At 41.5% G+C, this 25,245-nt stretch overlaps 1 long non-coding RNA gene across 1 annotated transcript in view; it reads right to left on the reverse strand.

The window, feature by feature from the left end:
- The window catches only part of LOC148775154 (uncharacterized), a 63,381-nt gene that overhangs the window by 35,492 nt on the left and 2,644 nt on the right, over positions 1-25,245 (reverse strand). The window contains exon 2 of the long non-coding RNA XR_016039477.1: positions 13,685-13,987. This is a non-coding gene — a long non-coding RNA (uncharacterized LOC148775154). The remainder of the gene's footprint in view (positions 1-13,684; positions 13,988-25,245) is intronic.

Raw genomic sequence — 25,245 nt, forward strand, 5'->3', positions numbered from 1 at the left:
TCCCAGGGTCTCTGCTGCTGTATCTCCAGGGCCCACCCTCCCAAATCTGGTCACAGAACAAGAACATATGGGCCTTTTGAGCCACATGGTAGTCTTTCAAAGAATTAAAGAACCAAAGCATCTGACTCTTTGCAACCTTATGGACTGCAGCCTGCCAGGCTCCTCTGTCCATGACCTATATGTTCTTCTTAGTCTCTCAAAGAATTAAAGTTCATCACCAAATTTCCCTGCAAGATACAAAATAGATAAAAGGATAAGGATAATGTGGATATAAAGGATGATATGCATTCCTGCTGCTGCTAAGCCACTTCAGTCGTGTCCGAGTCTGTGCGACCCCATAGACGGCAGCCCACCAGGCTCCCCCGTCCCTGGGATTCTCCAGGCAAGAACACTAAAGTGGGTTGCCATTTCCTTCTCCAGATATGCATTGCTAGCTCCTGAAAACTGAAAACAGCTTCCAGGTGGCGCTAATGGTAAAGAAACCTCCTGTCAGTGCAAAAGACATAAGAGACTCGGGTTCCATCCCTGGTTCTGGAAGATCCCCTAGAGGAGGAAATGGCAAACCACTCCAGTATTCTTGCCTGGAGAATCCCCATGGACAGAGGAACCTGGTGGGCTATAGTCCATAGTGTTGCATAGAGCTGGACACGACTGAAGTGACTTAGCATGCATGCAGGCATGAAGACTGAAATGTGTTTCAGTTCAGTTCAGTTCAGTTGCTCAGTCGTGTCCGACTCTTTGCCACCCCGTGAATCACAGCACGCCAGGCTTCCCTGTCCATCACCAACTCCCGGGGTTCACTCAAACTCATGTCCATCGAGTCGGTGATGCCATCCAGCCATCTCATACTCTGTCGTCCTCGTCTCCTCCCGCCCCCAATAACTCCCAGCATCAGAGTCTTTTCCAGTGAGTCAACTCTTCACATGAGGTGGCCAAAATATTGGAATTTCAGCTTTAGCATCAGTCCTTCCAATGAACACCCAGGATTGATCTCCTTTAGAATGGACTGGTTGGATCTCCTTGCAGTCCAAGGGACTCTCAAGAGTCTTCTCCAACACCACAGTTCAAAAGCCTCAATTCTTCGGCGATCAGCTTTCTTCACAGTCCAACTCTCACATCCATGGGAAAAACCATAGCCTTGACTAGACGGACCTTGGTTGGCAAAGTAATGTCTCTGCTTTTTAATATGCTATCTAGGTTGGTCATAACTTTCCTTCCAAGGAGTAAGTGTATTTTAATTTCATGGCTGCAATCAGCATCTGCAGTGATTTTGGAGCCCAAAAAAATAAAGTCTGACACTGTTTCCCCATCTATTTCCCATGAAGTGATGAGACCAGATGCCATGATCTTTCTTTTCTGAATGTTGAGCTTCAAGCCAGCCTTTTCACTCTCCTCTTTCACTTTCATCAAGAGGCTGTTTAGTTCCTCTTCACTTTCTGCCATAAGGGTAGTATCACCTGCATAGCTGAGGTTATTGATATTTCTCCCAGCAATCTTGATTCCAGCTTGTGCTTCTTCCAGCCCAGCGTTCCTCATGATGTACTCTGCATATAAGTTAAATAAGCAGGGTGACAATATACAACCTTGACGTACTCCTTTTCCTATTTGGAACCAGTCTGTTGTTCCATGTACAGTTCTAATTGTTGCTTCCTAAACTGCATACAGGTTTCTCAAGAGGCAGGTCAGGTGGTCTGGTATTCCTGTCTCTTTCAGAATGTTCCACAGTTTATTGTGATCCACACAGTCAAAGGCTTTGGCATAGTCAATGAAGCAGAAATAGATGTTTTTCTGGAACTCTCTTGCTTTCTCCATGATCCAGCGGATGTTGGCTATTTGATTTCTGGTGCCTCTGCCTTTTCTAAAACCTGCTTGAACATCTGGAAGTTCACAGTTCACATATTGCTGAAGCCTGCCTGGCTTGGAGAATTTTGAGCATGACTTGACTAGCGTGTGAGATGAGTCCTATTGTGTGGTAGTTTGAGCATTCTTTGGCATTGCCTTTCTTTGGGATTGGAATGAAGACTGACCTTTTCCAGTCCTGTGGCCACTGCTGAGTTTTCCAAATTTGCTGGCATATTGAGTGCAGCACTTTTACAGCATCATCTTTCAGGATTTGAAATAGCTCAATTGGAATTCCATCACCTCCAATAGCTTTGTTCATAGAGATGCTCTCTAAGGCCCACTTGACTTCACATTCCAAGATGTCTGGCTCTAGGTCAGTGATCACACCATCATGATTATCTTGGTCGTGAAGATCTTTTTTGTACAGTTCTTCTGTGTATTCTTGCCACCTCTTCTTAATATCTTCTGCTTCTGTTAGGTCCATACCATTTCTGTCCTTTATCGAGCCCATCTTTGCATGAAATGTTCCCTTGGAATCTCTAATTTTCTTGAAGAGATCTCTTGTTTTTCCTATTCTGTTGTTTTCCTCTATTTCTTTGCATTGATCACTGAGGAAGGCTTTCTTATCTCTCCTTGCTATCTTTGGAACTCTGAATTCAGATGCTTATATCTTTCCTTTTCTCCTTTGCTTTTCGCTTCTCTTCTTTTCACAGCTATTTGTAAGGCCTCTTCAGACAGCCATTTTGCTTTTTTGCATTTCTTTTCCATGGGGATGGTCTTGATCCCTGTCTCCTGTACAATGTCACGAACCTCCGTCCAGAGTTCATCAGGCACTCTATCTATCAGATCTAGTCCCTTAAATCTATTTCTCACTTCCACTGTATAATCATAAGGGATTTGATATAGATCATATCTGAATGGTCTAGTGGTTTTCCCTACTTTCTTCAATTTCAGTCTGAATTTGGCAATAAGGAGTTCATGATCTGAGCCACAGTCAGCTCCTGGTCTTGTTTTTGCTAACTGTATAGAGCTTCTCCATCTTTGGCTGAAAAGAATATAATCAATCTGATTTTGGTGTTGACCATCTGGTGATGTCCATGTGTAGAGTCTTCTCTCATGTTGTTGGAAGAGGGTGTTTGCTATGACCAGTGTGTTCTCTTGGCAAAACTCTGTTAGCCTTTGCCCTGCTTCATTTTGTGCTCCAAGGCCAAATTTGCCTGTTATTCTAGGTGTTTCTTGACTTCCTACTTTTGCATTCCAGTCCCCTATAATGAAAAGGACATCATTTTTGGGTGTTAGTTCTAAAAGGTCTTGTAGGTCTTCATAGAACCGTTCGACTTCGGCTTCTTCAGCATTACTGGTTGGGGCATAGGCTTGGATTACTGTAATATTGGATGGTTTGCCTTGGAAACAAACAGAAATCATTCTGTCGTTTTTAAGATTGCATCCAAGTACTGCATTTCAGACTCTTTTGTTGACCATGATGGCTCCTCCATTTCTTCTAAGGGATTCCTGTCCACAGTAGTAGATATAATGGTCATCTGAGTTAAATTCACCCATTCCAGTCCATTTTAGTTCACTGATTCCTAGAATGTCTATGTTCACTCTTGTCATCTCCTGTTTGACCACTTCCAATTTGCCTTGATTCATGGACCTAACATTCCAGGTTCCTATGCAATATTGCTCTTTACAGCATCGGACCTTGCTTCTATCACTGGTCACATCCATTCTTCTCATCTTCCTCCTAATACCCTCAAGCTAATATGAGTAGTATTTAACAAGGTTAGAAGGAAATTCAAGATTTCACTTCTCTAATAAGCGAATAAAAGAGGTAGATAAATCCTCTTAAGAGCTTAAAATTTTGTTAAGAAGCAGAAATTAACTGAATTGATTCTAAGACCATGAAAGTGACCATTTTATATCCTTATAGACCACAGCCACACCCACAAATATTCTCTAATCACTGGTATTACTATACTTTTCACCCTTGTGTATGACAATCCCTCCTACAATTATGAGGATTTCCTATGAACTGATCAAATTGATTGATTGATTGATTGGGTTAGACAGTTCTAACCCAATTTCTCTTCACCTCCCCTCAGAGGTGGGGGTATATGACACTTCATATTCCCAGTCTCCAGGCTTCCAGACCCCTAGAAGTAAGCCCACATGGCTCATTTAGACTCAGATGGAAAGAACAGACAAGTTAGCTTCAAACCAACAACAAAAGGGGCTTTGGTGCCTCCTCTCTCCAGCTGCCCTAGGACTGAGAGGAGGGCCAGCATTACAGGTCCATGGCTATGAAGTTACAGAGAGCCATGTGCTTGGTTTAATTCCCTGATGTCACTGTCCTGAAATTCTTAATGACTTTTGAAAATGGGGCCATGCATTTTCATTTTGCACTGAGCCCTACAAATTATGTAGCCAGTCCTGACAGGAAGTTACTTATGAGAAAAGCTGCTGCTAAGTCACTTAGTTGTGTCCGACTCTGTGTGACCCCATAGACGGAAGCCCACCAGGCTCCCCCGTACCTGGGATTCTCCAGGCAAGAACACTGGAGTGGGTTGCCATTTCCTTCTCCAATGTGTGAAAGTGAAAAGTGGAAGTGAACTCGCTCAGTCGTGTCTGGACCTTAGCGACCCCACGGACTGCAGCCTACCAGGCTCCTCCATCCATGGGATTTTCTAGGCAAGAGTACTGGAGTGGCTTGCCATTGCCTTCTCCGTATGAGAAAAGCAGACACATGCTAAGTCAGCTTTGGTCCTCTTCTCTTCCCCCCCTGTTTTGTCATCAATTTCCCTGGTCTTCTGCTCCTGACATAGCAGATAGAAAGGGAAAATGTAAGGGAGAATTGAAAAGGATATATTTTTCCCAGTGCATGAGTGCTAAGTCATTTCAGTCATGTCCGACTCTGTGCAACACTATGGACTGGGGCCCATCAGGCTCCTCTCTCCATGGGATTCTCCAGGCAAGAATACTGGAGTGGGTTGCCATTCCCTCCTCCAGGGGATCTTTCTGACCCAGGGATGGAACCCATGTCTCTTACATCTCATGCATTGGCAGGCTGGTTCTTTAACTCTAGTGCCACCTGGGCATAAGTAATCAGTTCAGGATCATTATTCTGCACTGCATTAGGAAAGATGACGTTTCTTCAAGTTATCTTTTTAAGGAAGGAAGAGACAATTTTGTAAGATGCAAAACCATTTTGTATGTGCAAGTGTGGTCTGTGTGCGTGATATGTGTGCATGTATTAGAGAAGTGGCATCTACTGTGTGCCAGATTTTGCAAGAGGAACTTGATATAAATCATCTCATTCATTCCTCAGAACAAACCATGAAGTAAATATCACTATTATCCCAACTTACAGATGGAGTAAACAATGCTTAGAAAGATTAAATAACTTGTCCCATATCCCACTGCCGGCCAGGGACACAACTGGGCTGACTCCAGATCCAATCTAACTATAAATCTCAAGCATTCCACCACTAGGCTGTGCAGCCTGGGTTTGGCAGGGAGCGGGCAAGGGATGGTTAGCAGGTGATTTCCATGGGAAATAATTATTAAGTGCTGATGATGTGCCAAGCATTTTATGTCTATGTACTTATTTAATCCTGTAATTCTCTGTGAGATGATGCTTTTTTATCTCTATTATACAAGTGAGAGGAAACTGAGGCATAGAGAGGTTACATAAATTGTCAAAGATCACAGTGCTAGTGAGTGTTGAAAATCGATTTTTAAATCACACTTTCTTGCTCTACATTCTGAACTTTTAACCAATACCTTATTCTGCCTCAAGGGAGGAGAAATTACCTAATAGACTACAACCCAAGATCTCTTCTGATGATAAAGAAGCATGGAAAAATTTACCCTGTTCTTGACTTAAAATCAGCACTTTTCCTGAATTGACATGAGAATGCCCTGATGTATTTCCCATGACCCACCACTCAAGACACTGACAAACAGAATACCTTCCCACCCCGGCCCCCCATAAGCAGTCACCATGTCTTTATCTCCCCCTGTCTCCTCCAGGATTCCTTTACTATTTCGTGAAAACATGCCTTTTTCCCTTCTCCCTCAGTCTTCAAAGATCTCTTAGCAGCAATACTTGACTGTTGATATAAGAGACACAAGAAAGTGGGTATCCAGCCAACATATGTGGATGGCCATCTCCTCACTTTCCCCCACCAAGCCACACCGCCCTTCCTCGGCATGGGACCTGCTCAACTAGAGCAGAACCAGTTTACTCAAAACAAGAGCAATGGCCTGAGAGGAACAGTGGCCAGTGGGAGAATTTCCAGATGAATAAGATGACCTTCAGGCCCTCCTGTGTTTTTTTCAGCCCACAATCTCCCCCTTAGTCTTTGCTACATCGAGCACCTTTTTTAAACAACAAAACTGTTGCTTTCTCTTCCCAGAGTAGCCACAGCGGAGGAAACCACATACTGACCTATATGTATAGAAGACCTTGACATATGTGGTTTTGAAATGTGCTAGTTAAGCAGAGGTTGGGTCACTAATCTTAGTATCGCCGGATTATTTCACGGGTTTTTCGTGCAAGTTCTAGAGATAGGAAGGGTTTTTCCCTGATGGGGTGTGGAGGAAAAAGAAGAATGAAGAAGGGGAATTACTTGTGATATTCACTTTCCCACTCGATCAGGTGGTTTGGTAAAATAATTTCAAAGGACAATGCTCAATAATATTAAGAGTTCTGACCTCCATAATGGACTGAACTGCTATAATGTAGTATTCACAAACATTACTTTCCCTGCAAAACACCTAGAGTGAGCCTAAAGAAGCTTTTCAGTAAGTATCTAGATTAGTAATAACTTGTATTTGTTTCTATTAATTTCATGGATGGAATTTTTCTTCCTACTTCCTCAGTCACACTATAAGCTATGTAAGGGAAGGAATACTTTCGTAATTCTGTTGCACAATTAGTTACACATTTCACAATTCTGAGCATATGATAGAAATTTACAACCAAAGATATCCAAGAAAAATCTGGGAGAAATAGATTTCACCAAGAGATTGTGGCACAGTCTTCCTTGAAGCACTTGGGACACCAGAACTTTTCCAGGTTTCCAGGGATACAAACTATTAGTTTGCTTAGCCATCTTGAGATGGAACAATGCTGTGTTTGGGGTTTATGATAAGAAAAGGAAATCACACATTGGGTTCTTCAAATCAGACATTTAACTGCATAAGGATTATAAGTGAACAAAGAAACTAGGTATGAGTACAATTTAAAAGGGAAATATCAATGAGAGAACTTTAGATTGGACAAAATTCTACTCTCTTGAGGTGTGCTCTTCATCTTTGCGGCCCAAATGAACTTAAGAGAAGTAAATGTTAACTCTCACATTCTACTTTTTAAAATAATAAGTTTTCATATTTGCATGCAATTTTATATTTTTCCAAGTATTTTCATATCCATTATAAAATTAGAGTTCATGGGGACTTCCCTAATTTTATAATGGATATGAAAAGACTTTGAAAAATAAATAAGTGAATACAATGTGAGTTTCCCTGGTGGGTCCAATGATTAGGACTCCACCCTTCCACTGAAGAGGGTACAGGTTCAACCCCTATTGGGGGAATTAAGGTCTTACATGCCTCTTTGTATGGCTAAATAAATACAATTAAAATTGAATAAAAATTTTAATAAAACTTGAGTTCATGTTGATCTAATGGTCTTGCTGTTTGGTTGTTCAGTAGTGTCCGACTCTTTGTGACCCCATGGACTGAAGCACAGGCTTTCCTGTCCTTTACCATCTCCCAGAGTTTGCTCAAACTCATGTCCATTAGGTCGGTGATATCATCCAACCATCTTATCCTCTGTTGTCTCCTTTGCCTCCTGCCTTCAATCTTTCCCAGCATCAGGGTCTTTTCCAATGAGTCGGCTCTTTGCATCAAGTGGCCAAATTATTGGAGCTTCAGCACAAGTCCTTCCTCTGAATATTCAGGGCTGATTTCCTTTTGGATTGACTGGCTTGATCCCCTTGCTCTCCAAGGGACTCTCAAGAGTCTTCTCCAGCACCATAGGCATCAATTCTTTGGTGCTCAGCCTTTTTTATTGTCCAGATCTCACATCCATACATGACTACTGGAAAAACCATAGCTTTGACTAGGCAGAACTCTGTAGGTAAAGTAATATCTCTGCTTTGTAATATGCTGTCTAGATTTATCATTGCATTTATTCCAAGGGCAAGAAACACACATCCAGAGAAATTAACTTCCCAAATGTCAGAAAATTTAGGTAAACTAGAATAAAAATCCCAGAGGGCTTCTAGTGCAGTATTATTCCTCCATGGTCATCTACTTCATTGACAACCATTCTTCTAGGCACCCTGTTGATAATAATGCTTTGATTATGAATTTCAGTATTCAACAGTTTACAAAGTACATACATCATGTCATTACACATTGCAAAGTATGTTATATATAAGTATATAAAATTGTGTTCATTCTCATTGTATCAATCTCCCCAGATCTTAATGCATCTTACTTCTTTTCTTCAGTTCTATTCTTGACTGAAGAATTCACTGACTCAGTGGACATGAATTTGAGTAAGCTCTGGGAGTTGGTGATGGACAGAGAAGTCTGGTGTGCTGCAGTCCACGGGGTTGCAAAGAGTCGGACAAGACTGAGCAACTGAACTGAACTGATTCTTGACTGTATTTCACAATAATTTCTTCCCAGGAGGCACTAATGGTAAAAAGCCTGCCTGCCAATGCAGGAGATGTAAGAAAGGCGGGTTCTATCCCTAGGTCAGAAGATTTCCCTGAAGAAGGCAATGGTTACCCACTCCAGTATTCTTGCCTGAAGAATCCCATGGAGAGGAGCCTGGTGAGCTACAGTCCGTAGGGTCACAAAGAGTTGGGCACAACTGAAGTGACTTAGCCTACATGCAAGCACAATAATTTCTAATTTACCATCTCCCATCATGGCAACCCACTCCAGTGTTCTTGCCTGGAGAATCCCAGGGACAACGGAGCCTGATTGGCTGCTGTCTACGGAGTGGCACAGAGTCGGACACAACTGAAGTGACTTAGCAGCAGCAGCATCTTACTTTTTCTATTTTCTGGCTTTTTATTTTGGTATATCCCTTTTTTTACTCAAGTTGTTTCCCACTTGTTTAGATCAATCTGAGTGTGGGATGTGTGTGTCTGTATGTGTATGTCTGTGGTGTTTGTGTGTGTGTGATTTGACAACAACCTAGTTTTTTTTAATTTGGTTTTGGGTTATTTATGGTTTCTCCTCTTACAAATATACGGATTTTTTTTTTGCTTGTTTTCAAATAGTATGAATACATTTTTGCATTAGATTTTCATATCAAAAGGATCTTTTTTTTTTAATGGTTCTGTCTTAGTCTGGGTTACTCAAAAGCAGAAGTACTTGGGTACAAGTGGTTTATTTACGAAATGATCTCAGAGAAAATGAGGAAAATAAACATAAGAAAAGGAAAAATGTCAATTTTAAAAGGTGCTAACAAATGGGTTATCAATGTGAGCAAAGGGGCTGATCTTCCCTGAGGATTTTCTTAGAATACATGGAATGCAACTCAGGATCATACCTCTTCCGGCCAACCCCACTCCACCCCCACACACACACCTCTAGGTAGCACTTGTTTGCTCTAAAAAATTAGCTCAGAGATAAGGGACAAGGGCAAAATCAGGAATCCAGATGGTGCTCATATTTGTCAGAGAAGTCCTGCTGAGTCACTTCAGTTGTGTCCGACTCTGTGTGACCCCATAGACGGAAGCCCACCAGGCTCCCCCGTCCCTGGGATTCTCCAGGCAAGAACACTGGAGTGGGTTGCCATTTCCTTCTCCAACAGAGAAGTCCTAGCATGAGTTAATAGGTATCAAGAAAACTTCACTAGAATTGAAACAAGTCTTCTCTCAAAACTGAAACATCTTACATGGTGATAGAAATACTCAATGCTGTTTTATGACTCATGAACAGAAATCTGCCCATTCTCAGACTCAGTTTTTGAATGGTAAGAAAAGTCAAAATCAAGACCAAAGAATTATTTGTTGTTGTTGCTGTTCATTCGCTAAGTTGGGTCCAACTCTTTGTGACCCCATGGACCACAGCATGCCAGGTTCCTCTGTCCTCCACTATCTCCCAGAGTTGACTCACAGTCATATTCACTGAGTTAGTGATACTATCTAACCATCTCATCCTCCGTTGCCCCCTTTGCCTCCTGCTCTCAATTTTCCCTAGCATCAGGATCTTTTCCAATGAGTTGGCTCTTCACATCAGGTGGCCCAAGTATTGGCGCCTCAGCTTCAGCATTAGTCCTTCCAATGAATATTCAGGATTGATTTCCTTTAGGGTTGACTGGTTTGATCTTCTTGCTGTCAAAGGACTCTCAAAAGTCTTCTCCAACACCATGGTTGGAAAGGCATTGGGTCTTCAGTGCTCAGCCTTCTTTGTGGTTCAATTCTCATACCCATACATGACTATTGGAAAATCCATAGCTTTGACTAGATGGACCTTTGTCAGCAAAGTAATGTCTCTGCTTTTTAATACACTGTCTAGGTTTGTCATAGTTTTTCTTCCAAGGAGCAAGTATCTTTTAATTTCATGGCTACAGTTAACATCTGCAGTGATTTTGGAGCCCAAGAAAATAAAACCTGACAATGTTTCCACTTTTCCCCTTCTATTTTCTAGGAAATGATGGAACTGGGTGCCAAGATCTTAGTTTTTTGAATGTTGAGTTTTAAGCCAGCTTTTTCACTCTCCTCTTTGACCCTCATTAAGAAGCTCTTTAGTTCCTCTTTAGTTTCTGCCATTTGAGTGGCATCGTTTGCCCATCTAAGGTTGTTGTTATTTCTCCCAGAAATCTTGATCCCAGCATGTGATTCACCCAGCCCAGCATATTAGGAGCTACTTAAAGCCAACTCACGGAGAAGGCAATGGCAAGCCACTCCAGTACTATTGCCTAGAAAATCCCATGGATGGAGGAGCCTGGTTGGCTGTAGTCCATGGGGTCGCTAAGGGTCGGACACGACTGAGCGACTTCACTTTCACTTTTCACTTTCACACATTGGAGAAGGAAATGGCAACCCACTCCAGTGTTCTTGCCTGGAGAATCCCAGGGACGGGGGAGCCCGGTGGGCTTCTGTCTACGGGGTCGCACAGAGTCGGACATGACTGAAGTGACTTAGCAGCTTAGCAGCAAAGCCACCTCAAGTGTATTACCAACCTAATAAATGTATTAGCAACCTAATAATGAATTATTAGCAAAGCCATCTCTAAGATGTTTGACTTTAAGGAAAATAGTTTGACTCATCCCATCTTGGACAAAGTTTCCTAGATACCAATTAGCTGGTACTAGAGCTCATACCTGACTAATAGAAGCACCATCTGAGTTAATGACCTTGATCTTTTTCCTGACACCTGAGATCCTGAGGAATGAAATGGAGTGATAAATTAGTTGTTTGTATTATCTTCTGCAGATAGTGTATAATCTTGGGAAATATTGTTTTGTTAGGTTTTGCAGTAGTTTAAGTTTTATTCTGCATCACCTATAGATCCTTATGTGAAGCCTCTTCTATTAGAGAGCCTACTGTTTCTAAGACAGGACCAGCTAAAAATCTCGGTTTTCTTTTCTAGCACATATGCTGGTTTCTATTTGAAAAGTGACATTTATTTACACCCTGTGGAGCTCTTATCTTGCTGTAATATCTCATCCCACATTAACATAAAGGTCAGCACTTAGGGGGAAAAGTATCTCACAAGTATCTGACAAAAAGCACCAAAATAAAAGAAAAATGCTGCCAGGACAGAAACTATTTCCCTCTCATAATTAACCAGACAATAGTAACAAAGTAACCAGATGCTAACAAGAGATTACACCCACAGGTAGCATTTACACAAAAAGGAACTTTGCCACGTGATATAATCCAAGGCCTTTCAGGAAAATGTGTAAGTGTGAGTTCTGCCTTAGAAGACCCTCAGATGAATTACCACATGTCTGTTTCAGTTTCTAAATCTGATTATTTCTTTAATTACAAACTGAGTAGCAATCTACTGGGTAAAGTATTATTCATAAATACCTTATATAATCCTCATAAGAACTTCATGGAATAAGTTTTATTGCCTTGATATTTCAAATGATAAAATAAAGTTCAAAAAGTTAGATGATTCACCTAAAGTCACACAACCTGTAAAAAGAAAATTCAGAACTTCCTCTGGGGTCTGGAGATCCAAACTGAATTCCCTTCCCGCTGAACTGGGATTGGTTTCCACACATGAGGGAAATTCCTTTGTATCCAAACAAATGTAAGCAGACTACTGGTCAAGTTGTGACTGAACAAGTTCATGAACAGGCACAAGAAAAGGAAGAGAAAGAGTAGAAGAGGGAGTGATGTAGCAGAAGGAATTTTTCAAAGTTTAAAACCAGCAACGGTTTCTTAAAAGTTGAATTAAAGATAAGAAGCAGTTTTCCTCAAAACTTTCTTTTAATAGTTCTTCATACTTCATTGTCTTTATCTGTCTTATTTATTCAAATTTCAGATCTTTTAATTTCTAACCCAGTGTACCAATCAGGAAGAAACTGGTATCAATTCTTAAGTGAAAAAAATGTTTATACAGCATGAAATTTAGATCATATACTTCTAGAATTATACTAAATTTGTCTGGAATTAAATAATTTTTCTGCTCTCAGGTGGGTCATGTGCAAGTTAAATTAAGCTCTCTGAAGGCTTTTTTTTATAATGTCAAACTTGGCTGAGAATCATTCCTTGTTTAATTGTCCCTAATTTCTTCCATGTTTAATGATATCCAGATGAAAAAAAAATTCTTCTGGTTGTTTTAATGAAGGAAAGCATCACTGAATCTTAACAATTTACTAAATGTGGTGCTGATTAGAAGGAAAATAGGAAAAATTAGGCAGAAAATAGCCAGATTATGAAAGATCCAACTCAAACTACACCCTAAAAAATATGTAATCTTAAAGATATATCAATGCATTTTTCAAGGCTGTTATGCCCACATCACATCTTTTTTCTAATTTCTTTACCCCTGTAGATTATAGTCACCTATCAGTATTTCACTTCCATTTCCAATTAAAATCACAAACGAATCACAGAATCTAATAATTCGGAGTCAAAAGGAACCTCTCAAATGTTACTTGCTTCCAGGATGCATTTAAAGGTAGCATTGATAGCTATTTGTTGCAACATTTATGAAGTTGGGGTTCGAATTTTCTTTTTAAAAATAAGTTATGATTTGGAGATGGCAAATTAGGGTGAACCAAGAATCCCTCTGATAACCTTCACATTAAAAATTCAGCTTGTTAGAAAGAAGGGGATGAGATAAAGGGATGAAAAGAGAGCAAATCCTTAATCTCCTTATAGGCAATGAGTTAATAACAAGTACTGAAGTGGGGAAGGGATGTATATGTCATATAGAGAAAAATCTATTGTGAAACCAGCATTAAGATACATCATGGCCATAAGTAAAGTTTTAAGCTTGCCTATGACTCTGCTCCCCTTCCTGTAGGATATTGTTCCTGTAATAAGCCAGTCAGTGAAAAACAGCAGCTTGTTGACCCTTTTTAAATGTGTGGTAATATAGGAATGAGAAGAAAATAGTTTGTGTAGTCCAAGCCAACTCTCATATTTCAAAAGAAAAACAAAAAACATATAACTTCCAACACCTCATCCAAATCCTCTCAGCTCAGCTTCTCAAATATAGGGACATGGTCCTTTCAAAGACTAATTTGGAATACTTCACTTTGATTGGCCTGTTTCCATAAAGAAATGTTCACAGAATACATTTTCTGACTATGCAATGTCCACATCGGATAAATTAGAATGCTTATGAAACTCACCATTTTGAAGGAGTTGGACACCGTATGGTTTGTTATTCCTGGATCCAGATGCTCCTGTGTAGTAATCAGCTGAATTCTTCCCCTCTGCCACCCTTAACATGAAGAAAAGTCAATTCCTTCTCAGCTCGATGACCTTCTCTCTTCCCTGGATCTCATCCCACTGTCATCTTGTATCTACTCTTTACCTTCTTTCCAGCTTCCTCCATTCTCCAAAGTAGCCACTACGCTCTTTTCTCTGCCAGTGTGATTAAGGTATGAAATTCAATTGACACATGATACTTCAATGAAGTCCATATTGATTGCCTGGTAACAACAAATAACAAAATATAAACAATACAGTCATCTTACCTTCTAGAGAAGTTAGGTCATTCATTAAATTTCAGTGGGATATGAGCTATGCCTCTCCGAATGTCTGCAGTTACTTCAATTCTAAATGTTAGAAAGAAAACAAATCTTTAAGGCTGGCCTTGCATGAAAGCCACTAACCCCTTCAGTGTGATATGGGCCCCTAGAGGGGGTTGGGGGAAGATGGCAGGGGTCCGAAAGATGAAAGAATAAATGCTGTAGAGTCACAGAGCTACTAGAAACTTCAAGAGATCACTTGACCCAACTGCTTAATTTTTACAGATGAAAACATACAGTGCCATAGACTTTAAGAGGTTGTTCAAGATCACCATGCTAGCTAGAAGCTGCCAAGAGTTAATTCTCTGATGCAACAATAGTTTGGCTTATTTTTATTTATACTACTTCTATTTTTAAAAGGGGAGTCATACCATTAATACCACACCAATCATATGCTGTATGGCACATAATCAAATTCCTTTTTCTTTTACCCTAATATTAATAACTAGACCTCATTTTTTACCCACTTCATATCTTACCATTCTCTCTTTTTTCTGGAATACATGTGACCTACTGATCTCATTTCATCTCCTTGGTTTGGTGAATTTGTAAGTGGCTTCTGGCCCTACATTGGGCTCTGCCCTTGTACCTGATATTCGTTCAGTCTCAAACTTTTATCTCAATATACAATGCTCCAAAGACCTTCCATTCTCTATCTTCAACTTTGTTCCTCCGTTCACTTCCTAGTTCAGTTCAGTCACTCCGTCGTGTCCAACTGTTTGCAACCCCATGAACCACGGCATGCTAGGCCTCCTTGCCCATCACCAACTCCCGGAGTCCACCCAAACCCATGTCCATTGTGTCGGTGATGCCTTCCAACCATCTCACCCTCTGTCGCCCCCTTCTCCTCCTGCCCTCAGTCTTTCCCAGCATCAGGGTCTTTTCAAATGAGTCAACTCTCCGCATCACGTGGCCAAAGTATTGGAGTTTCAGCTTCAATATCAGGCCCTCCAATGAAGACCCAGGACTGGTCTCCTTTAGGATGGACTGGTTGGATCTCCTTGCAGTCCAAGGGACTCTCAAGAATCTTTTCCAACACCACAGTTCAAAAGCATCAATTCTTCGGCGCTCAGCTTTCTTTATAGTACAACTCTCACATCCATACATGACCAATGGAAAAACCATAGTCTTGACTAGACGGACCTTTATTGGCAAAGTAGTGTCTCTGCTTTTTAATATGCTGTCTAGGTTGGTCATAACTTTCCTTCCAAGGAGCAAGCATCTTTTAATCTCATGGCTGCAATCACCATCCGCAGTGATTTTAGGTTACTCAGAAATAAGTTAGATAGAGCCCTGCTTCTCTCCCAATCCCTGTCTGAGCTTGCAGAAATCCCATACGATGGATGCTACATTTGAAGGGATTCAGGGGAAAAATGATCAGCATGGATTCCTTGCACTGGGTATAACTCCTGGATTACAGATCCCTCATAACAAGGACCTCTATCCGGAAGCCCTGGTGTAAGTCTGCACATCAATAACTCTGACCCCAGAACCAATGCAATGGAGGCTCACAAAAATCTGAGTTGCCACACCCTCAACAACCAATATTCCCTCAAAACTGTAACCCAGATTTTCCTGGTGGTACAGAGGATAAGAATTTGCCTGCCAAAGCAGGGGACACAGGTTCGATGCCTGGTCCAGAAGATTCCACATGCCTCTGAGTGACTAAATCTTGTGTGCCACAGCTACTGAAACCCGTGCGCCTACAGCCTATGCTCTGCAACAAGAGAAGCTACCACAATGTGTAGCCTGCACACTGTAGCTAGAGAGTAGCCCTCACTTGCCACAACTAGAGAAAGCCCAGGTGCAGCAACAAAGATCCACACAACTGAAAGTAGATATATAAATAATCTTCAGTTCAGTTCAGTCGCTCAGTCGTGTCCGACTCTCCATGACCCCATGAATCACAGCACGCCAGGCCTCCCTGTCTATCACCAACTCCCGGAGTTCACTCAAACTCATGTCCATCGAGTCAGTGATGCCATCCAGCCATCTCATTCTCTGTCGTCCCCTTCTCCTCCTGCCCCCAATCCCTCCCAGCATCAGAGTCTTTTCCAGTCAGTCAACTCTTCACATGAGGTGGCCAAAATATTGGAGTTTCAGCTTTAGCATCAGTCCTAAATCTCCATAAGCTATCTCAAGTTGTGACTGACTCTAAAAGAACTGAAGTGCGTTTACCTGCAGGCGTCTCTCCAGAAGGCATCTGGGACCAGTTGTCTCTGCCATACTGGAGTCCACTATACTTCACCTTTCTAGTCACCTTCCTCTCGTGTCTGAAGCCCCTTTGTGGTTTAACCTCTTCTATACTTCCATCATTCGGAGAAGGCAATGGCAAGCCACTCCAGTACTCTTGCCTGGAAAATTCCATGGATGGAGGAGCCTGGTAGGCTGTAGTCCATGGGGTCGCTAAGGGTCGGACACGACTGAGCGACTTCACTTTCACTTTTCACTTTCACACATTGGAGAAGGAAATGGCAACCCACTCCAGTGTTCTTGCCTGGAGAATCCCAGGGATGGGGGACCCTGGTGGGCTTCTGTCTATGGGGTCGCACAGAGTCGGACACGACTGAAGTGACTTAGCAGCAGCAGCAGCATACTTCCATCATTAGAGCTACTCTATGCTGCCCCTCCTTTGTAACTTCCCTAGCAATCCTTTTCTACAGGACCTCTTCTCATTGTCAATCACTCCTCAGACACATCTATAGCTGTGTCCCTCAGAATCTCTCTAGATTCAAAGATTAAAGTCAGTCACCCCAGTCTCTCTTACTCTTCCATTTCTATCACTTAGCTACCCTCCCTGTACTTGCTTTTCATCTTAACCAGATCCACCAATCTAATAACCCTCTCAAGTTTCTCCCAGTTAGCCCTTTCAGACTCACTTCCTTCCCTATCTGGCATATTGCTCTCAATAACAAAAAGCACGGTACACCATTCCTGGGCAATCTTGTCCATTTCTATTGGATAAAACAATACCAGATATTTTGTCTCCAACCCAGATCTCCTTCTTAAACTCTAGGTTGAGGCATTAAAGTAACTGGCCTTTTCATAGACACCAAAAACTCAACGTCTTCATAATTGACACAAGACTATTTTCCCAATAGTCTTGTTTTCCTGAAATAGAGAGAGCTTCTTGCATCCAGTAGGGAGAGAACTGCTTCCATCAACACAAAGACAACTGCCTGCCTGTTGAATAACCTAACCAGAAAATCCAAATCACAAAGTATGCTTTGTGACTGCTTTCCCCTGCTACTGATACCTTAAGAATGCATAGACTTAGACCTTTAGGCAGTTATTTAACACAAACTCTTAAGTAGGGCTGCTTTCAGACAAGAGTGATAAAATTAACCCAAAAGAATGCAGTTCTAAAAGCTAACCACTGTCTTGAACATGTTGTTTGGTTTGCCACATGTTGGGTCTTTCCACTGTGAATCTTGATAGATTTGCTCTTTCATATGATCTGATAAACTTCCTTCAACTCTTTAGTCTGGTATTTCAGATAAATCTTTCCTATCATCTTTGCTCTTTGAATAGTTTTGTTCAATTATCCAGTCCAAGCTATATCTTCCTTCTAAGTAATTTTTCTCTTGTCTGGTGACCAACCTAAGAAACCAATTTGCTGTTATTCAGTTCCTCAGTCATGTCTGACTTTTTGCAACCCCATGGACTCCAGCACACCAGGCATCCCTGTCCGTCACCATCTCCCGGAGCTTGCTCAAACGCATGCCCATTGAGTTGGTGATCCCATTCAACCATCTTGTCCTCTGTCATCCCCTTCTCCTCCTGCTCCATCAGGGCCTTTTCTAATGAGTCAGCTCTTTGCATTACACGGCCAAAGTACTGGAGCTTCAGCTTCAGCATCAGTCCTTCCAATGAACATTCAGGATTCATTTCCTTAGGATTGACTGGTTTGATCTCCTTGCAGTCCAAGGGACTCTTAAGAGTCTTCAAAAGCATTAATTCTCTGGTGCTAAGCCTTCCTTATGGTTAAACTCTCCCATCCATACAAGACTACTGGGAAAAGCACAGCTTTAACTATAAGGACCTTTGTCAGCAAGGTAATGGTTGCAAGTTTGCAACTAATTTAATCTTTACTTATTCTTTGCCCGAGTCCTTCACTAGAATGGAAGTTCTGTAAAGTCAATAATATTTTTATTTACCATGTTTTTATCTTCAGTGCTTATAACAGTAGTTGGTGCATAGTATGTGACCAAAACAAATATTTGTTGAGTACATGGAAAGAAGTGAGATGGCTTTCAGGCTTGTAGATGGTGACTGAAAGTTGGAGAAGAATAATAGGATGCGACTTAAGACCTTTAGCATCTTAAAACTAAGAAAAATTAAAATAAAAAATACTGAGAAGGAAAAAGTCAAAGTATAGATATCTATGGGGTTGCAAAGAGTTGGACATGACTGAAATGCATAGGACAAGTTTCTGCCCAGAGGCAGAGACCTGAAGGTTAGATGATTAAAAGGCTCAGGAAAATCATGCCTACCTAGGACTTCAAAGTAGAATTAACTCTCTGACCATAGCGATAATAAGATTTGGAAAGGACTTTCACATGAACAAGATCAGACATGAGCTTTTTCAGGAAGGGGGATTTGAAGGAGAGCACCTTTTTGTTTCAGCACCAAAGATAAAGTCTGAGACGTGTTCTTCTCTGAGGAACTGAGGTTATCATGGACGTTTTCAGCCTCTTATCCTGCGTGAACAATTGCATCTCCTTTTCTTTCCTCCAGTCTTTAGGACATGGGAGAACTTTTTTTCTGATCTCAGTTTCCCCCTATTTCCTAATAGATCTGGTTCTGCTGATGACTCAGTTTCTCTTGCTACCCTTTCTCAATATCTCTATTATCTATAAACTTGGCCATTTCCTTCTCTCCTAAATGTATTCACCTATCATTATACAGCATCCACACAGAAGAAGGAAATGGCAACCCACTCCAGTATTCTTGCCTAGAGAATCCCATGGACAGATGAGCCTGGCAGGTTACAGTCCATAGGGTCGCAAGTTGGATTCAACTTAGCAACTTCACCACCACCACCACCACACAGCATCCACGCAAGACACTGCCCTAATTCTTATCCTCCTCTTTGAGGTCAAGCTTATAGAAGGAGCAGATTATGCCTCCTGTATAATTTTTTTCCTTCAGGTCCCATCACTCAATAGAAACCCACTCTAGCAATACCAACAAAACCCCTTATTTGTCAAATGCAAAGGGCTATTTTCAATGCTTATCTAATTGATTATGCTATCACATTGTTTCCCAAAGAGAATTCCTCGGCTTCTAGTTCTTTGTGCTATTATTCAGACTAGTTATATAAGAAAAATAGGGAGAGATTTAAGGTCAAATAAGCTTTGGAAACATTACATTAGAAATTAAAATGTATAGGTTTCTTAACATCAAAGCTTTTCAAAGACATTAATATGCTAAACTGTTGTGTGATTCTGCAAGAGAAGTAAGTAGACTTCAGCATTTCTCTCACTTAGCTGCCCACAGACTCTTTTTCCAAATACTATTTCATGGGAGGATTATTCCTTGGAGTAGCCTTGAGAAACACTTCTTATCCTTTGACATGGGTGACCATTACTTTCAATATTTTTTCCTCCTCGGATTCTATGATATGCTGTTTCTGCTCTCTTCTTTCTGTTCTCAAACTTTGCTGCCTCTACTCAACCCTTAAATTTTAGTTTTTTCCTTGCTTTTGTCCCAGGTCTCTTTCTACCTGTGTTCTTTTTGAAAGTGAAAGTGTTAGTTGCTCAGTCGAGTTCAACTCTTTCCAACTTCACGGACTGTAGCCAGCCTTCTCTATTTACAGGCTTCTCTGTCTGTGGCATTTTATAGGCAAGAATACTGGAGTGGATAGCCATTCCCTTTTTCAGAGGATCATCACAATGAACCCGAGTCTCCTGCATTTCAGGAAGCTTCTTTACCGTGGATGATCTCTGCCATCTTGATTTTAGTACTTACTATGAACTGACGATCCTCAAATCTATATTTTTAACCAAGATCTCTCCACTGCATTCTCCACATGCCATACATCTAAAGGTCTCCTTAACATTTCCACTTGAATATATTCCAAATTATCTCTAACTCAGCATGTACAAAGTTTTCCCCAAACCCCAGTCCTTTTCTTGTGTTTCCTATTGCATTGAGAAACACCACTAGTCATTCAATCATCTAAGTTAGAAATCATCTAAGATTTTTTTTCCTGCCTTGCTCTTTACATATTAACAACCATCAAATCCTGTAGATATCCAAGCTGTCTTAATTCTACAGATATCTAACCTATTCAAATTTCTCCATTTATTGAGCAAATGTTTACACACTGAGAACTAACTATATGGGCTTCCCAGGTGGTGCAATGGTAAAGAATCTACCTGCCAAGGCAGAAGACATGAGTTTGATCTCTGGGTCGGGAAGATTCCCTGGAGAAGGCAACACTCTCTAGCATTCTTGCCTGGGAAAATTCCATGGGCAGAGGAGCTGATGGGCTACAGTCCATGGGATCTCAAGAGTTGGACACGACCAAGCAACTGAGCGTGCATGCACTAACTGCACACCAGACACAAGTCTAAGTGCTTTGGACACAGCATCTAACAAAACAGATACCTTATACCAAAGGACCTATATTTTGGTAGAGAGAACATAAACCATATATAGGTGTTAAAGGATGAATGGGACTCCCCCAAATACACATATTGAAGGCTTAACCTCCCAGTATCTCAGAATGTGACTCTATTTGGAAATAGGATCTTAATAGAGGTAATTTAGTTAAAGTCATTGATGTGGGCCCTAGTTGACTGGTGTCCTTATAAGAGGAGGAGTTTAGGGCACAGACATATGCAGAGGGAAGACCATGCGAAGAAACATGGAAAAGATGGCCATCAACAAGTCAAGGAGAGAAATAGAAGAAATCAACCATTCTGACACCTTGGTCTTGGACTTCTAGCCTACAGAATTGTGAGAAAATAACTTTGATGTTTAAGCTACCAATCTCTACTACTTTGTTTTGGCAGCCCCGGCAAATTTGGAAGTAAATGTTTATTCATGAAGCCCAATAACTCCCATAGTAATGAACTCCCTGCTAAAACACTGACCGTGGACCTGAGGTCAAAATGGGACTTTCTTAAGTCCAGAGCTTGGGGGAGTCAATCAAGTCTGTTAAGAAGATGACATAAATTGTTACCCAGCTACTTCACAGGCACATCAACAGTAGGACAGAGAAACCAAGAAAGTCCAGGAGAATTAAGTTATGTCTGGGCCTGCTTCCAGAGGGCAAACGCCAGCACGGACCCTGGAACAGCTCTCATACAGGAGGAAGAAGAGGGAGGAGCACACTATTCTTACCTACCCACGTTGCAGTCAGTGCAGGAGAAAGCAGAAAGTCCGTTCCTTTACTCTCTCAGACACTGGACCTAGGCCAGAGGACATCAGACTCTTCCCCATGAGACTAGCTATTCCTTCTCCCTTGGAGACAAGCATGTAAGAGGTGGAAAGAAACACTGAAACCCCCTTGCATGTACTTCCCAGAAAGGACAGATTTGATGGAACTTCCTTTCCATGGGGGCCACAGAAGAATATGAAGTGGGGGGGTGTAAAAGAGTCTTCCGCTAGAATCCACCTAAGTTTTCTGTTAATAATTTCAGAATCATCACACTTTCAGGTTTCATATTAATGAATAAACATGCATGCACATTCACCCCACTTCTCCACAAACAGGCTACATGGTAGGCTGAGGCTGATGGGTGGGAAAAGGTTGTGAGCCATCCTGAAGGACCATTTTCTGAGCTAGAAATTAAGCTATTTTAAAAGAATGTGTTTCACATAACACATCACAGGCCTTCTGAATTTGCTTGAAACTTATGGAGAGGTAGGTCTATTTCATTCTTCAGCAGCCAAGGCAAGGATAGCAACAGCAGCAGAAACAGCAAATTTCTATAGACCCTTTACTGGGCACAAGTTGTAGGGTGCTGGGTAGAAAAGAGTGTCAAATTCTGTTCCTAACTTCAAGGGCTAGTCAGGGAAGTCACTGTGCTTAGGACTTGCCTTGTTTATAGAGTTTTCTCTCCTAGATTTTTATACCAGCAAACCTACTGGACTTAAGAACAAGATGAAAGGATGCAGGGGAAGTCCAATTATCTGGTGCACAGATATAACTAAAACTCACTGTGGTAGGCACAATTCTAAGGAAGTGCCCCACCCTTCTCCGAGATTCACCTCCTGGCTATTAAACTCTAATCTAGGCACTTCTATGAAGAGATTTTGTAGATGGAATTAAGTTCACTCATCAGCTGAGCTTCCCCTGGAGGAGGAAATGGCCACCTACTCCAATATTCTTGCCTGGAGAATCCCATGGACAGAGGAGCCTGGAGGGCTTCAGTCCATAGGGTCACAACGAGTTGGACATGACTGAAGCGACTTAGCATAGCACATCAGCTGAGCTTAAAATAGGAAGATGACCCTGGATTATCTGGGTAGGGCCAACATAATCACATGAGCCCTTAAAAGCAGAAGTGGAGGCAGACGATTCAGAGACGTATTGCTGAAGAGGTGAGCAGAGGCCAGATGAGGCAGAAGGGGAAGGTCAGAGGGGTTAGAAGCAGGAGGATTCAACCCACACAGTTGCTGGCTTTGAAGATGGAGGAAGGGGGCCATGAGTCAGGGAATATTGGTGGCCTCTAGAAACTAGTAACATACTCTGACCAATTGCAAACAAGGAAACAGAATCCCTCAGGCCAACATGCAACTGAACCTGGCCAAATCCTGAATGAGCCTGGAAGCAAGCTCCAGACCCTTGTTGATGTCTCATCTCAGTCCTGATCTCTGTGCTTCAGAGCTACAAGATAATAAATGGGTACTAAACTGCTAAATTTGTGATAACTTGTAACAGCAACAATAAAAAACTGATATAGCCCAAGAAAGTTATTCTGTTATGAGGCTAACAAAAAGAGAAGCTGACCAGAAAAGGGAGCAAAGGAGATTGTGTATCCCTTCGCAAAATGTTATTTAAATAGCAATGAGTAAACTCCAATACTTTGGCCACCTCTTGCAAAGAGTTGACTCACTGGAAAAGACTGATGCTGGGGGGCATTGGGGGCATGAGGAAAAGGGGACAACAGAAAATGAGATGGCCGGATGGCATCACCGACTCGATGGACATGGGTTTGAGTGAACTCCAGGAGAGGGTGATGGACAGCGAGGCCTGGCATGCTGTGATTCATGGGGTTGCAAAGAGTCGGACACAACTGAGTGACTAAACTGAACTGAATGCTGGGAAAGACTGAAGGCAGGAGGAGAAGGGGACAACAGAGAACAAGATGTTTGGATGGCATCACCGACTCGATGGACATGAGTTTGAGCAAATTCTGGGAGTCAGTGATGGACAGGGAAGGCTGGCGTGATGCAGTTCATGGGGTTGCAAAGAGTCGGACACAACTAAGTGACTGAACTGAACTGAACTATTTATGATTTCTCTTCGCATTCTAAAGAAATGCTCACTTTTGTACCTAATTGTATTTTCCTCATTTTGTATACTACTTTATATAAGTTTCTTGTTGTCCACATTTGGATCTTCTCAGCAAGGATGAATGCTCATGCAACAGACTTCTTTCTCCCATATTCTTGGATCCAAGAACAGTTTTAGTAGAGGGGTGGGATACGGAGGAGGTGGGAGGGAGGTCCAAGAGGGAGGAGATATATGTATACATATAGCTGATACACTTTATTGTGCAGCAGAAACACAACACTGTAAAGCAATTATACTCCAATAAAAATAAACAGCACTGAGTTTCTTAGTTGATACTCTTATCTTTCAAGAAGTAAGCCTCTTTCTGGACTCAACACTAGGGAAGGATGTATTTTCAAAAAAATTAAGCAAACTCCCACTAGTATCCTATCCTACACCTTTTAAAAAATAACAGGATGCCTATCAAGACCAAAAATAAGAGGGTGTACTTTGAGGATTTTGATAGATGACGTTATTATTCTTTCAAACATTCCAGTTCCCCTTTCTATGGTATTCTTCCCTGCAGGATTATATGTCATCCTCCATGACATCAGGCTTAACCGTGTAAGCTTTGGTCCATCAAATGCAAGCGGAAGTTATGCTTCATCACTTACAAGCAGAAGTTTAAGAGCCAGCATGAAGTTCACTGGATACCACTTCCCTCTTCCATGAGCCTGGCAATGCCCCAGATAGAGGCTGCATCGTCATTCTGGGTCTCACAATGAAGATATGGAGCAATAGCCTCAACTGACCAGTGATGGAAATGTAAATTGAGCAAGAAATAAACCTTTATTGGTAGGAGCCACTTGGATTTGGAGATCATTTTTTATCATAGTATAACTGAGCCAAGCTGACTGATGTAGGTGTAGTCCTAGAAATGTCAACCCCTTTAAAGTCTAGGAGTCAGTAAGCAAGTCCGTCTGAAGCAAACCTTTCTGTTCAGGGTGGGTAAATATAAAAGGTTCCTCTTGCTTATGCAAAAATAAGCTGGATGACATTGTCTGGGTTAGGGGTATGGCAAATTGCCTTGAGTAATAAGTATACTGGTTAAAGAAGAATAGACTCTTCTATGATAACAGTTAGGCCCCCAAATCTCAAGACTTCACAAAATAAAGACGTATTTCTCATGCTCCCAAGAGATCGTGCAGACTGACTACTTTCCTATTAATAGGTGACTTTCATCTAAGCAGTGACTCAGGGCTCAGGCTATCCCCTACTTGTGGCTTTACCATCTTGGAATCCTTTACTTTCAGCCATGCAGATAAAGGAAAGGGCACGTGGAAAGGTTTTATGGCAAAACCTGGGGACAATAGGGCACGCGGGCCCACATTCTCTGTGTGTTTCTCGTCACAGTTTCCACCTTGAAGCAAGAGAGGCTGAAAAATGAAGTCTTCCTATGTGAAGAGGAGGAAAATGGTTTTATGAATTATTACATTTTGTCCACCACAATGAAGCACTCTTTTCATAGGAGAAAAGTATTAAAGAGATGTTGAATTTTCTGTGACTCTAAGAGTGCTACCATTTGAGTGATAATGGTCACCAGAAAAGGTGGAGAATATTGACGCTATTTTCACTGTAGTTGGAGAAGGAAATAGCAACCCACTCCAGAACTCTTGCCTGGAAAATTCCATGGATGAAGGAGGAGCCTGGT

Source organism: Moschus berezovskii, chromosome 17, assembly GCF_049115385.1.
Source record: "Moschus berezovskii isolate FMDL1 chromosome 17, NW_MosBer_1.0, whole genome shotgun sequence".
NCBI classification, from domain to species: domain Eukaryota; kingdom Metazoa; phylum Chordata; class Mammalia; order Artiodactyla; family Moschidae; genus Moschus; species Moschus berezovskii.